We start from the raw sequence: 14,131 nt of genomic DNA, 5'->3' as shown, positions 1-14,131 counted from the left end.
CATAGGAAGTTGCTACAGGGCCTTGAGGCTGTAATGAACTCTGTATTGAGACAGAGTCGAGTTTCTGGGGATAAAGTGCCAGTCTGCCTGTAGTAACCCTCCTTTGGTGTTGACATTCACGTTTTCTGAGGACATTTTCAGTCTGTTGCTCTGACATCAATTCCAGCACATACTGAGACAACACCTCGGGGCAGAGGGTACTCTGACCTGCTTTGTTTCTCAATCAATATAAGGATCTGAAAGGTGGTGGGCCGGAAAAAGACCTCTATAAAGTTCTGCAGAAATAAATGTAGGAATAAGACTGACTGTAACAGAGGATATCATATAATGGATGATATAGGGATAAAATACACTTAGCTATCAGCATAAATGACAGTTTGAGTCAGCATTTCGTTCATGGAGTCCTCATTTCTCACTGAATTGGTATTTCCTAATGAAAGAAAATACTGGAGGAAAAGAATTCAGAAAGTCCATATAGGTTTGAAAACTCTGAAAAGCAAACAGCAAGAAATACAGTGTTTAATGCTCTTGTTACGTAGTAAGACAAGAGTGTAATTTTTCCATCCACAGTATGGCAAAGCATTTGTTGTAGATCATATGTGAGGAGCTAACTTGGTTGAACACATCTTTATGAACTGCATTATAATTTTTAAGGGCAGATGTTACAGTGAGATGAAGTACAACATGTTTTATCCAGGGCTGAGGGGTCACACAACCAGATATTTGTGTCCATTTGCCAACGGATATGATTTTATAGAGATTCAAGATAAAGACAAATATATTAACATGCCCATGAATCAATATTGTTTAAATAGTGTACCAGAAGGTTCACTGTCAATCACTAGTTTCTGAAAGTTGTTCATCCCAACTGTTAGGTGAATACTGAATATATTCACAGAAGTTTGGGATCTGTTCATGAATAATTCATTAAATTAAAAAAAAAAAAAAAAAAAAAGGCAACTGATCAATTTGCAATTAATAATGATTCAGCTTCTCCCACCCATACTCACACAAAACAACACCATTACAGGGCTTACCCTTCTAATGAATAAACTCCTTAAAGGTGACAGAAGCAGACTCTGATCTTATCTCTACAATAAGTATTTAATTTACTTCCTTTTCTAAGCAACGTTGTGTGGAAATTTCAGAAAGCTTTTACTGAGCGATACAAAAATAAATGAAAACCAAAAACCTGTTGAAATGCCTTCATTTGGTAATGATAACTCATTCCTTTTACCATAGTACTTCTGCAAGAGGCACATAGATGCTCCACATCCTTACTACAGGTACTCAGATCATTCTATATGTATCATAAAGCTCTTAAAATCCCCTTTTTTTCCCTCTGTCTGCTGCACTGGAAACATCAATCGTGACAACGTTATGACCAATACTCTTTGAAATTCAAGGAAATTCGATCAGTTAATATCATTAGTTGCTTTTGCTCAGGTTCTAACTATGTTCTTTCACGCTCAGCTTTTCTAAAGTAAATTTCATAAAGCCACTTAAAACTTTAAATCAGTAATACCACATAGTAATCCCACTGGGAAAGAGAAAACAGTGAGTTGCAAGAACTTGAGTATACTGCTTGCTTAGTCACCCTTGAAGGAAAAGGACTGGAGAAATGAAATCAAACTAAAAGGGAACTTCAGAATGTAGAGAGCAATCTGCTAAATTGCTGTTTAACTTGCTAGTGAGGATCACATTTTAGCCAGAGTGAAAGGAGATAAAAGATGCTAAAACCCTTATCCAGCCACTGGTAATGATCCAGACCATTCTGTGATTTCTACTCAATTACAATAGCAATGAAGGACTTAAAATCTGCTTGCCAAGATTATTATTACAGTAGAATTTTCAGAATGTTACAATTTTTTTCTTAAGTAAATATAATGTAGTATTTTTTTTCCACGGTCAGCTTCATTGCTTTTCAAGTGAAAGTACACCTTCTTAGGTGAAAAGTAAAACCAAGAGAAACCAGGTAAGCCCTAATTTCAGTGTTCTTAAACAATGCACAATTATGTCTACTATCTTCTTCCAGAGCATTAACTCATTCTTTTTTCTTCCATCTTACACAGAAAATGTCTCTAGTAGACCCAATCCCTTCTTTCCATAAGATGACATAATTCCTTTGTACTAAATACATATAAACTCCAAATACAAATAATTAACTGCAAAATGAGGGGAAAAAAAATCTAGCAAAGCCAGAAATTGTAAAGCAGAATTGAAAAGATCTACCTGGGATGGTTTTTATTTCACAAATAGGCCAGAAAGATGATCTTATTAACAGTATCACCAATTTTCATTCAATTTCTGGATTCCCAGACATCCCTTTTCCTCTTCCAAAGGCAAATCCAGAAATTGACTGAGCTTATTGAATACCCAGCTCCAGCATGCTTGGTGCCCTAGCCACTGCTTTGGGAAGCCTGAAGTATTTCCCTGTAATATTACAAGTTTGGTGGAATGCACTGCCTTGTATTGACAAAGGCAAATGATCTGAGCAAAGACCCATGATAGTGGAATTCCCACCAGGTGTAAAGGCATTTTCAGTGCTTTTCACCAGTTCTCGGTGAATGTGGGTCACCAAATCACTAAACAGAGCTGAATTTTACTACGTAAGGATTATATATCCGTTGTTTTCTGTACAGCAACACCCAAATATCCCAGTTATCACAGCAGAAGGGTAGTACTGCCACAACAGGAGGTTCTCTAGGGTGATGTTTACTCAAGCTACGTTTGAGAAATTATTAGTAAACTGAAACTAAGCTTTTAGAAGTGAGGAATAATGCAGAGTTTCAGTAATGAAGTGCACTAGCACTCTCTTAATTCATCTAGAGCCAGAAATCTGTATCATGTTTTTCTGCATACCTATTTTTCATCAAACAACATACAATCTTTACTTGACTATATTGTATATCTTCTCTGCCTAGTGGGAACCCTAATTTGCTTTAAATTGCCAAAGTGCTCATTATGGAATGCTTAGTAGCTAGAGTTTGTACATAATATTTGAAAATCAGACTTAATTTTTCTGCCTGAGATGAACACTTGGATTTCAGAGTAAACATAATCAGAGATTTACACAAACTCAGTGAACCCTGTTTATTATATTTGCCTGGAATAGCTACAGAAGAGGTCAGAGGTCCAATGTCTTCCTGCAGAGACAGATCATGTTCTAGCTGGTACTGAGGAGGAAAAAAACAGTAGGTGATGCTTTAATGAATGGCTTATCATGTGGAACACACCATGTGATAATAGCAGTGCTGGTAAGGAAAGAAGGAAGTAAAAAAACATAAAGGCTTTTGCTAGGTTTACATTGTTTGAAAGCTTATATTTCAACAGTAGCAGATGAAGAGGGTTTATTAAGAATACGTAGTAAAATCCACAGCAAGTTGAAAGGAGCTTTGAACTTTTTGTCTAAACATTATTTTGGAATTGCCTGTGTGATGGCATTGCCCTGACTAAATTGAAACACATAGCAGAATATTTTGATTCTGTGTGTCACTTTTAGTTATCATTTTTACTAAAGTGATCTTGATCTAAGAACTTGTTTCAGAAAAAAAACAAAACCAGGTTCACAGACAGATTATTCCAAACATGAAATGGATGGTCCATAAAATAAATTACAATTTGTTTTCCTACACAAAAGGCTGTCAATTAGGAACACTGACAGTGCTTGTTCTTTGGGACTAAAAAGGATGGGGACAAAACTGTCCAACTCTTCCTATATAAAATATTTCTCTTATGTGACATGGGCCAGATCCATATCTCACAACTGAGCTGCATGGAGCCCTTAGTTCTGAACTACTCTCTTCTCCTCTTTTAAGAATGAAGACATAGGCTCAATAGTTAATCAAAATAAGCTTTTCTCCAGCTGCTGTTCTCCATTTATTATTTTTATGCAACTGTTTTGAGTGATCTCTGATTTCTCCTTTTTTTTCCTTTTTGACATGAATCACATTTTGTTCCCCATTTACCTACAAAACGGTCTTAAAAATACCCTGTCAGCATGAAAAATGTCAAGGTGTGATGGCTCTCATCACCAATAATTTGGTAAAGTCTGGCCCTGCAATCTCACTACAGAAGACATCAAGACATCCAATCCCCTTGAATGTCCCAGTCTCTAGTAGAATATCCCAAAATATTAAGGCAGGATAGACTTCTAAACCCCTTTAAAAGGGGATATCAGGTGTCTAAGTGGTTATAGACTTGTGGCTCCTAGAGGAAGAAAACAAAGTGTGCTGTATTTAGTATTCAGACTGTTAGGTTAACCCGTGGTAAACCTGAACGTTCAAATCTAAATTTCCCATGGCCACCCAAACCCGACCACCAAGTGTAGTGCTGGTCCTTATGATTCTGCCTTGCAGGATCAGGACTAATAAGGACTAGATGCCTGAGCTAATAGAGTAATTAATTCTCATTTATAAGGGATAATTCTTGTGCAGCTAAAGCCCCTGGCCGAAGGCTGAGTGGTGTGGAAGAAGATCTCTGTGGTGATGGGTAACACTAGATGCACTGCATGCAGCAGATATGTGTTCCCTGGTGTATAAGCATTCTACATTGGCCACATCTTCCTGAATTCCTGTTAACAGGGAAAAGCAAACCCCCTCCGTGAGGGTGGAAAGGCAGGCTATCTCCTTCCTCACTCTTTGCAAATGCTGGGAAGAGCCCCAATCTAACCCCAAATGCTTGTTGGCAAAATAGCCTTTCAGTGTGGTTAGCACAACACCCACATGGTCCATCTCTTGCTCTGTCCCTGCTGGGGGTCATCACTGGTAAAGGAAAGACATCAGGCTCCACATTTGCCTCTACAGAAAAACACAAGAGAGGAGGAACGAATCTGGCCTGTCCTCTCAGCACTCATGCAAGTTACACTGCCATCAAACTTCTCCTAAAGGAATGCATACTAGAAGTCAATCTCATTAATGTGCAATTAAGATGCGTTCAAAATTCTAGTCTCCTCTTGATATCTATAGGGCAACAGAAATTCACATTCGGATATCACAGAACAATTAGGAGCTCTTACAAAGCTGTGCACAGGAAGGAACAGGCTGGGTGAGGCATGCACACTGCAGAAGCAGGCATTCCAAGTCATCACTTGCCTCTGGCACATCCTAGACCTGCACACCACTCAACAGCAGGAGATGTAGAGGAACAGCAGTCATCACATGCTGGCCTCCAGGACTCAGGTCCAGGAGCTTGAGCTAACAACATATTTGCATACTGTATATACTGTAATTATTGATATATTTATATGTATATTTATATATATGTGCATATATTTCTATGTATACAAATGGATGGAAAAAAGGATCCATATCCTTTTCTATCCAAGTTGTTGTGCTATATATACATCCATATGTATGCCTATAGTATAACAACCCAACATCTCACAAAAAGCCTAAATCTTCCTGAATGCAGACCATTCCAAATCTCCTCATGGAACAAATCAGTAACAATAAGCAAGCCTCTGTAGCCTGCTAAACCTCAGCACCCCTTCTGCACTGTTCCCACCTAGGTATAACAGTTAGGCTTAGCTTGTGTGTCTCAAGTGGAAATGCATTGCCAACCAAGCTGGAATCACCAACATCTTAGCAAGCCATCTCAGTATTTGTTTATTCGTATCATTTCTTAATAGTGGGTCCTCTGGCCTTGGTGGTAGAACATTGTCTTGTGGCTCTCTCCAATCCTACTGCAGGCAACATGCTCCAAGCCCGCCTTTCTAAGCACAGCACTTTTCTCTTTGGCCCAATGATCCTCAATTTATCTTTTGTTGTCTTATAATTCAGGCTGTGAGTTTTGGGACAGGGACTGTCTTTTTATCAGTGTGCCAAGGGCAGAGGGGTCCTGGTTCCCATGCAAGTTTCTGACAGCATGTTGTGTAAGCAATAACTGCAACTACAACAATATATCATAAAACTGCTCAGCAATGGGCTCCTGCTGCATCTCAGCCAAGTCTTTTTTCAGAAATTTTAAGCAGTAAAGAGGAATCACAAGGCTGAAAACCAAAATCTTTAGAGCTGGTGACACCACCTATAACCCTGTACAACATTTCAGTGATTTTCCTGACACAGCATGGGCTTTTTCTGTTTTTCCAACAAATGATCAAGGGCCTGGACATAATAAATAAATAAAATTCCTCCTGTTACTTACAATGGATGCTTCTAATTTGCTTATTACTTTGCTTATCTATTCATTGAGATAATTATCTGACACCTGCCAACAGCAGATTGTTCTGACAGATTTTTATTGGCTGAGATCAATTCGTTACTTACCATCTGTCCAGCTAAAGGTGGTTTACAGGTCAACAAGCTGGTGAGCTTTGGAAAATCTTAAAATGATCTTGAGCAGTATCCTTCCTGAACTAATTTCATTTTAATCTCCCGTAAAGCACATGAAAGGATGGAGTTGAAAATTAGCTTTCAAGCAGACTGCAACAGAAAGAAGAGAAAATAATTTGTTTTTCTTTGCTGTGATCTTGAATAATCTATTTCATATGAGGTCACCAAATCAATCAGTTGAACCCACTAGCAGGTAAGTTGTGATGTGGCACTAATTACCTCTGAAGGATGCAACGAAAAAGACACAGTCCAACCACCTCGCTTTAATAACGTCACAGACACTTCTTACAACAAGCAAAAACTTTTAACCACAAGCACCCCAGCTGTTATTTCTCTTTATGGGCCATTGCTGGTGTGTAAGGATTCTTCCCATCCCATCTTTCATAAGCTCCCAATGCTACCCCACTGTACTTGACACAGTCAGTCTGGGAAATGAGCTGCAGTTCCCAGAGATCCCTTCTGCCCTTCTTTTCCCCATACAGAATTTCCAGCATGGTTTGCAAACCCACATTTGGCTGCAAATACGCATGCCACTGCTCTGATCAATCCGTCTGAGGGTTTTGCAATTAATTTTCTGCATCTCTAGGAGTGCTGGAAGGTCTTTAGTATCTCCTGGAGATACTACTTTGGAAAGACAATGGATTGTTATATAAACTACCAGTGCTCCAGCAACTGTGCTCAGTCTTCTGGATGTTCAGCTTTTGATTTCTGCATTGAAGAGACAGAACTAGATGGGAAATGTTTCAATTATTCTTAAAACTAAACAACACCTAAGTTTAACTTTATTCTGTGGTAAGCAGATAAATTAATGAACACCTATCATTTAATTAAAACTTTAGAATTACAGAAACCATTCTGATGGCTTTTCAAACCATTTCAAACTGTTTTTCAAAAAGCTTGTGGGAGTTTACATCTACTTCTGAAGGTTGCTTCCATGCTAACTTAAAACTTCTCTGGGCTCCAGAAATGAAAACGAGCATTTAATGGTAGCACTGAATTGCAAAGAAGACCTTTTTTCTCATCCCAGCTGTGCCTCAAGACCTTCCTAATGACTACAGATCACTTAAAGAAAATGGCACTGAAGGTCCCCTGGACAGACTTTTGTGCTAGTGCAAATGCTCCTGAGGTCCTCTTATGTAGTGATCGCTACTCAGAGGGTAATGGATCTACTGGTAATGTGGTTGAAGGGAAAGCCTGTTGATAATAGGTTTGAAGGGGAAATATCCAGCCAAGGATTCAAGCACAGTCAGAAAATCCTGCAAACTAAACACCTGGGTGACATCTTTTGTTGAAAAGATAGTGGTGGTAAACGCTGTGAACAACAGCCTGTTTTCTACAATTTCCTATATTGCAGGCATTCTAAATTAAACATGAAATTGTCTCCAGGGTACTGCTCTGTAAGTAAGTCAGTGAAAAATCCTTTTGCACTTTGGTGCATGATTTAACCTGAAGTACACCCATGTATATAAATATATATTGTGCATTTTTTTTCCCAAATTTTCAAATCATCTGTGGTGCCAGGCTAACGTATGATGTATTACAGTTGTAAACTAGAAATAAATGGAAAACAGGTTTTTATGAAAAGACATGAAGCAGAGAACCAAACTACTGTCTACACAGGTGCTTTTAAAAGGTGCAAATCTGAAACATCTTTCCAAACCTTGTTGTTAAATTATTTCTAATTTAATACACCTATATCCTCCAAACAATCATAAACTCATCAAGGCAATCCTTCTTGAGCGAGTCCCCTGAAAGTGGAGAACGTTTCGGGAATATATAAAAACGTGTTACTCATTATTGCTTTGAAGAATTGATTCCAGTGGAAATCCAATATGTTCTCTCAAAAATATCTACTGGATCTGCTTCTCAGCTGAGTTCTTAGGAAAAGTCGTGATGACACCTTGTACGGAGACGGATTACAACAGGAAATGAAACGGTCTACAACCAGTATGTTAAAACTGATGCCTATAATCTGACTTCTGACTGTGTATTTGGAGCTGATGACAGCTGTGTGTTCCTCGCACCTGTAAAACCCAGGCTATCTTTGTTACTAAGGCCTCAGAGTCCAGTCCCACCGTTTATTTTTGCGAAGCTGGGATGCTGGTGTACATGACGAGGGCTGGCCACTCAGGCTTGATCACTTTTGACCCAAAGAACTAACTAAGTTCAGAATTCTCCCCAGATTTATGCATTTTGCTCGCTTGTCGTAACCTATACTCCAGCTCCTGCATATCAACTTAATTTCATTTCAGTTTCCAGTTTCATATGCACCACGGGGATCTCTTTCCCAGGCAAAAGGCAATATGAGGTGAGAAGAAGAGCATGCTGCCAGCACAGGTATAGGCCTGCATAATGGAGCTGTGACACTTTTCATTTTAACAACTTTTTGAGTGGGGAGCGAAAGACATAATGCAGATGGCATAATTGAAGTGGGAGAATGAAACATTAAGCATGCACAGAAGGGATTAGAGAGGAAGACTTTTGGGGTTATTTAATTTTGGCTCAGTTGTTATCTAACAGTTTTGTCAGGGAAAAAAAAATAAATGTTAAAGCTCCTTGCAAGTCCAGAAAACCTAAGGAAGATTATTACCTGCCTAGGAGTATGTAAAACCTTGTAAAACTATCAGGCTTGAGAGAATTTATTCTTTATTATGTGATATCATGTTTTACAAAATATCTCTCCTTGCACAGCTCTCACAGGTCCCCTTTCTTCATCTTTATAGACTTGTCAATTCTGGGAATGATCTAATCGTGATGAGGATTTAAGGTATGTATATGTATTGTGGTGAATGCTAATAATTCATGAGCTCTGGGTTTCAAAGATCTTCTCCGGGAAGCTCTGCAGTTCAAAAAGGAATGCCTTAACATGAAAAAAGATGCTAAGCTTCGTATTTAACACCTAATGAAATCATTAAAGAGAGATCAGACATGATTGCAAATGTTAATTTATCAGATTTTGGACCTGCCACAAGTATGGTGAACAAAGAACGGGAACTTAAAAAACCTTTGAGGTCTCATTAATTGAGGTGGGAAATAAAAAAAAAAAATGGGGAAGAGATTTCAAAGGCCTCCAAACAGACTGTGTGGAGGTAGCAGCTCTGCACACACCTTGCTTGAGCAAAATCTTTCTAAAATCACAGGAAACTTTGCTGGGATCTAGTCAGAAACAGAGGCACTGAGCATCTTTGGGTGCAAATCCCTATTTATTGTGTGCCATTGACACAACCAGGAGCATTCTCACTCCCGGGGAGCACAACATGCCTGTGGGATCAGTTACCTCCAGGAACTCTAGGAAGAATACATATGAGGATAAGAAATAGTCACTCTTTATTCCTGTCAGTAGGTTTTGCCTTTGACTCCACTGATCAATATCAGCCGTGCATTGGTTACTATGGGAATGAGGCTTTCCTGCACTCAATAAACCCCAAGTTCCTTTTTTTACAAAGGTGAGCAAAATACTTTTAAAAGAAGGTTTTATCTGCTTTATGCCTTGGGGGACTCTGCAGCCATCACTTTAAAGGTACTTGGACACTTTGAAATGCAGAATATTATGATCTAGCTGTGGGCAAGTAAAGACTTAAAACCATTTGTTTACCCCAGAAATCAATGTCAAATTCATGTAGAAATCTATACTCTCTGTGTGCCCAGCCTGCGTACGTGTCACTGTGTTCATGTGTGCACACACGTGTGATTGTAGGTGTGTGTGTTTTTGTCTATATATACACGGAGATATAAACTTTAATGTGGACTACCTTTAAGGTTTGACAGAAGGTAACTGAGATAAAAAATACCTAACTGTACCTTGGACTGAGTGCCTCAGCTGGGCTAATTAATCTGCCCTTACAATGATCTGAGAAATTCTAATACTGGGATAGGAAATAACCTACTTTCCACTTTTATTTATGATAATATACTGTTTGATTATAAAATATTTAGCAACGTATTAATATGTATTTCTGGTGGCACATAGTGCCAAGCATATGTGACATAATATGTACAGTATTTCCTGCACGGAATTAACTTGAACAGAAGCTATGATGGATGTGATCTTGGACTGCTACAATGGCAGCTCAGCGATGTAACCTCTTCTGAGACTTCCCAGGTGAAGCAGGAGAGTGGCAGCAAACTGCCACAGAAAAAGCTGCCAACTACAGCCAATCTGTCAGATGTCTATTCTTGGGATCTACTGCTAATTGGCTTGAAGGATGTTAAGAACGAGTGAATTATTCCTTTCTTTCCCCCTCCACACCCCCTTTTTGTTCATTTATGTGTCCCATATATCTTCTTGTGTGCTAGAAACAAAAATAATGAAGGGTAATTGTGATGATTTTCTCAACCTGTAAGCAACGAGAAATGGCTGGAAGTTACAACAAATCATTACCTGGGTGCCTTTGGGGACCACGTTATGGACCAAAGAGGTTTACAGCAACCAATGGCTCAAGGCTTGTCACAATATCTTTCTTTCCTCACGCTAAGCTGAATAACAGTCCAAATGGACAAGAATTTGCTGTCTTATGGACTCGTTAAGAGAAAAGAAGGTCAAATACACATTTGAAGGCCTTATGGTCACAAATCTTTCAAATTTCCCATGACCCCTCATGATTGGCAGGGTTACAACTCACAGCAAAGGTGTGGGAGAGACCTGCTGGCAACTGGCAGACAGCAAGAAGGCATATGTAGAGCTGTTGTGATAAGTACAATATTCACCAACCTCAGAAATTTCTGTCTAAACTTAATCCGTTGACTTAAAATCTGCCAATTAAACGAAAACCATACACACTCATGCTGTGTAGAGGAACAGAAGGAAACACATTTCTGCACTTTTGAGACATACAATAATATGAGACTGTTGTGCCACGCCTCAATACCATGAAAAACTGTTAGTCTGAGATTATGAATTCTTTACAACTAAAAAGAACGCTTTCTTGCAGCAAAAAGAAGCAACAACAACAAAAGCAAACTAGAGATGCTCTACAGAAGTTCAGAACTGAAGTTGTAAAAGAGTTTATGTGAAACCAACTTGGAAAGGAAGCTCACTTTTGTTTCACAGTTTGCCAAACTAATGGGACCAGAGAGAGTGCTTAATCAAAGTCAATATCGGCCTGCTGACTCTCAAGAAACGATCTAAAAGTGCTTTGGGGGCTCTTTCTATGTTCATTATCCTTTCCTGTGTCACTTGGTGTCTCTAATGATAGACAAAGAAGCACTTAAAATGTCTCTGTTCAATTCTCTTAACTACTGAAATCTCAAATTAAATACTTATCAGGGAAAAAAATCATATTCAGAATGAGATCATGACACAAGGTCTTCTGAAAAACAGCCTGGGATAATTCAGCAGCCCCACTGGATCTTGCATTTAGAGCAGTCTGAAGTGTTCAAGTGACTCAGCAACTCAGTGGTGGGTAATTTACAGCTCACTCCTCGTTTCAACAGAACTGCTGGCTTACAAACCAAAGTGCTCCTGCATCAACCTTTGCTGAATTCAAATGCAGTAACACCAACCTCAAGCAGCAGATGACAAAACTAGAAGTTGTTTAAGGATAAAATGCTGAAATACTTCTCATTTGGACAATTAACTGCTTGGAATTATCCAAGCTTAAGATGTTATTGCAAGGATGCATAGCCAACAGGTTGCAGGTTGCAGGTTAGAAGGTGAACAGCATATAGTGACAAGCAACATGATTTTCTAGGCATTCCCAGAATGAAAACATCAGATTAAAACACATCTTACATCTCTCCAGATCAGGAATAAATAACAGAAGAAAAATACAATACAAAACAAAGCACAACAACAACAAAAAACAACAACTGATGTATGTTGAAGCTGAAAAGCATTTCCTGAATAAAGTTACAAAAGCTAGCACTACTTTGTGGCCTTTTAATTATATGGGTGTCTACCACTGCGAACCAATGAGCACAAAGGCTGAATGTCTGGTGCCAACCAAAAAAAGAAAAAAAAAGCAGAGCTTTAATGCTTTGCTAGTCCTGCCAGACCTGCTTTTAGGGGGCTCATAATATTTCTGGAGTATTTCTATATTTTTGTTACAGTGGGGAACAAAATCCTATCCCACACCTAAAACACAAAAGATTTACTCTGAAAGAATATACATTTTTTTGCCTCTCTACCAGCCTTCTAGTAACAAAAAAAATCTCTTATTAAAAAGAAGTGGGTGAAACACTGTTTGCAATGAATGCCAAAGATTAGGCTTTATTTCTGCAAAGAAAAACAAAACATATTTTATCTGAAGAATTTAAGGTTAGTTGATATCATACAGATGTTAACAGGAGTCTTACCAAGAAACTTATGGATTTGAAACTCAAGTATTGTCTCATTCGAATACAATATAGTTTGGTTTTGAAGCAAAATGTGTATGTAATTACTTTTAATTCGATTATAAATTTTCCTTCTTGAAGGAAAACACTAAACCTTAGTTGCACTGGAAAGACATGCAGCATAAAAAACTGGCCACATACGTGCTTAATATAGTGGGCATAAAAATACTAATTAAGATAAAACATTATACCACAGTACCTACAATAAACACAAATTAATAAACCAATCAGAAATGCGTTCACCTTCAGGAAAATTGTAGCATGCATCATATAATCTCATGGAGATAAGTAAGGAATGTCTAATGTGAATTTTTTTTAATGGACCAGATAATTTGGGGCATAACTGGGAGAAGTCTCCATAAAGACTGCAGCCTGTAAAAATGCATATATAATTTAGAGGAAATGGTTTTCTCCTATACAGAGAGGGCATGGGCTCAGCAACTTTGGAGTTCCAAGACCTTTCAGGAAGCAAAGCTGAAGGGTCTCTTTTGTTGGCAGCAGCTGGCAATACTCAAAATGTTAATATGAAAGAGGAATTCACATTCATTTCTAAAGAGACAGTAGGAAGGAGTAAATATTATTTTAAATTAGCAAAAGTAGTTTTTCTCCAGCTGAAAATGTCACAGCATTGAAATACATCTCAACGATTGCTGTGTTCTTAGTAAGCACTGTTTTTTGTTGGGCACAGGATGCACATTAACAGGGAAGTTAGGTGTCTTTCACACCACAGTGACCAACCGAAGCTTTGCAAGTTATCATCCATTAGGACCTGCTGGAACAAATGCTCACTTGGATATTCTGGCTTAAAACATCAAGAGAGTTGGAAGCAGCTGATGCGGTAAAGCAAATGTCCAAAACTGATTTATGTTTATTTTACCATGTTTATGTGTTCTAAATGAATACTGACTTTATCTATAAATGCTGGAACTCAGCTGTTTCCAGTTTTAATTCGTATCGGGATATGCTTAAAGGGACTTCAAAGTAAATTACTCACATGTAGAGGAGCTTGCAGAAATTCAGAACTCACGCTACCACCTACAATAAGATGTCTCTTCCACAAACCCGAGGGTTTTTTCAGCTCACAGCTTGATAGCAAAGGTTATTCTTGCTCCTTTAATAAGCACTACTTAACTGCATATCCTTGACAAGATGGAAAGAGCACCATGACATGGTACAGACTCAAAATCAGAGGAGCTGGAAATGGAGGCTGCCGCTCTTCCATATATCTCAGGAAGATGTGTAAAAAAAAAAGATAAATACAAAACCATAACCAAATGGGAGGCCAAAAGACAATCCCTGAGACCAACATCATTTCAGTCACTCATCCACCCCAGCAACATGAAAGGTCAAACAGATGTAGCGACAATTTTACCTCTGAATTGTTTGTGAGACCTGTCATGGAAGTGAGCATATGGGACATATAGGGCTTTATTAGCTCAGCTCCCTGCCTTCAGGTGCTTTCCAGA

At 38.5% G+C, this 14,131-nt stretch overlaps 1 protein-coding gene across 1 annotated transcript in view; it reads right to left on the bottom strand.

Annotated features, from left to right (window-relative positions):
- The window catches only part of LOC149917176 (uncharacterized), a 226,912-nt gene that overhangs the window by 60,402 nt on the left and 152,379 nt on the right, over positions 1-14,131 (bottom strand). Inside the window, exon 2 of the transcript XR_016468106.1 lies at positions 6,267-6,422. The gene's annotated coding sequence lies outside the window, so the exon portion shown is untranslated. The remainder of the gene's footprint in view (positions 1-6,266; positions 6,423-14,131) is intronic.

This window comes from Phasianus colchicus, chromosome 7 (genome assembly GCF_987193195.1).
Source record: "Phasianus colchicus chromosome 7, bPhaCol1.hap1.1, whole genome shotgun sequence".
Classification (NCBI taxonomy): domain Eukaryota; kingdom Metazoa; phylum Chordata; class Aves; order Galliformes; family Phasianidae; genus Phasianus; species Phasianus colchicus.
This window is presented reverse-complemented; position numbering and strand designations above follow the sequence as displayed.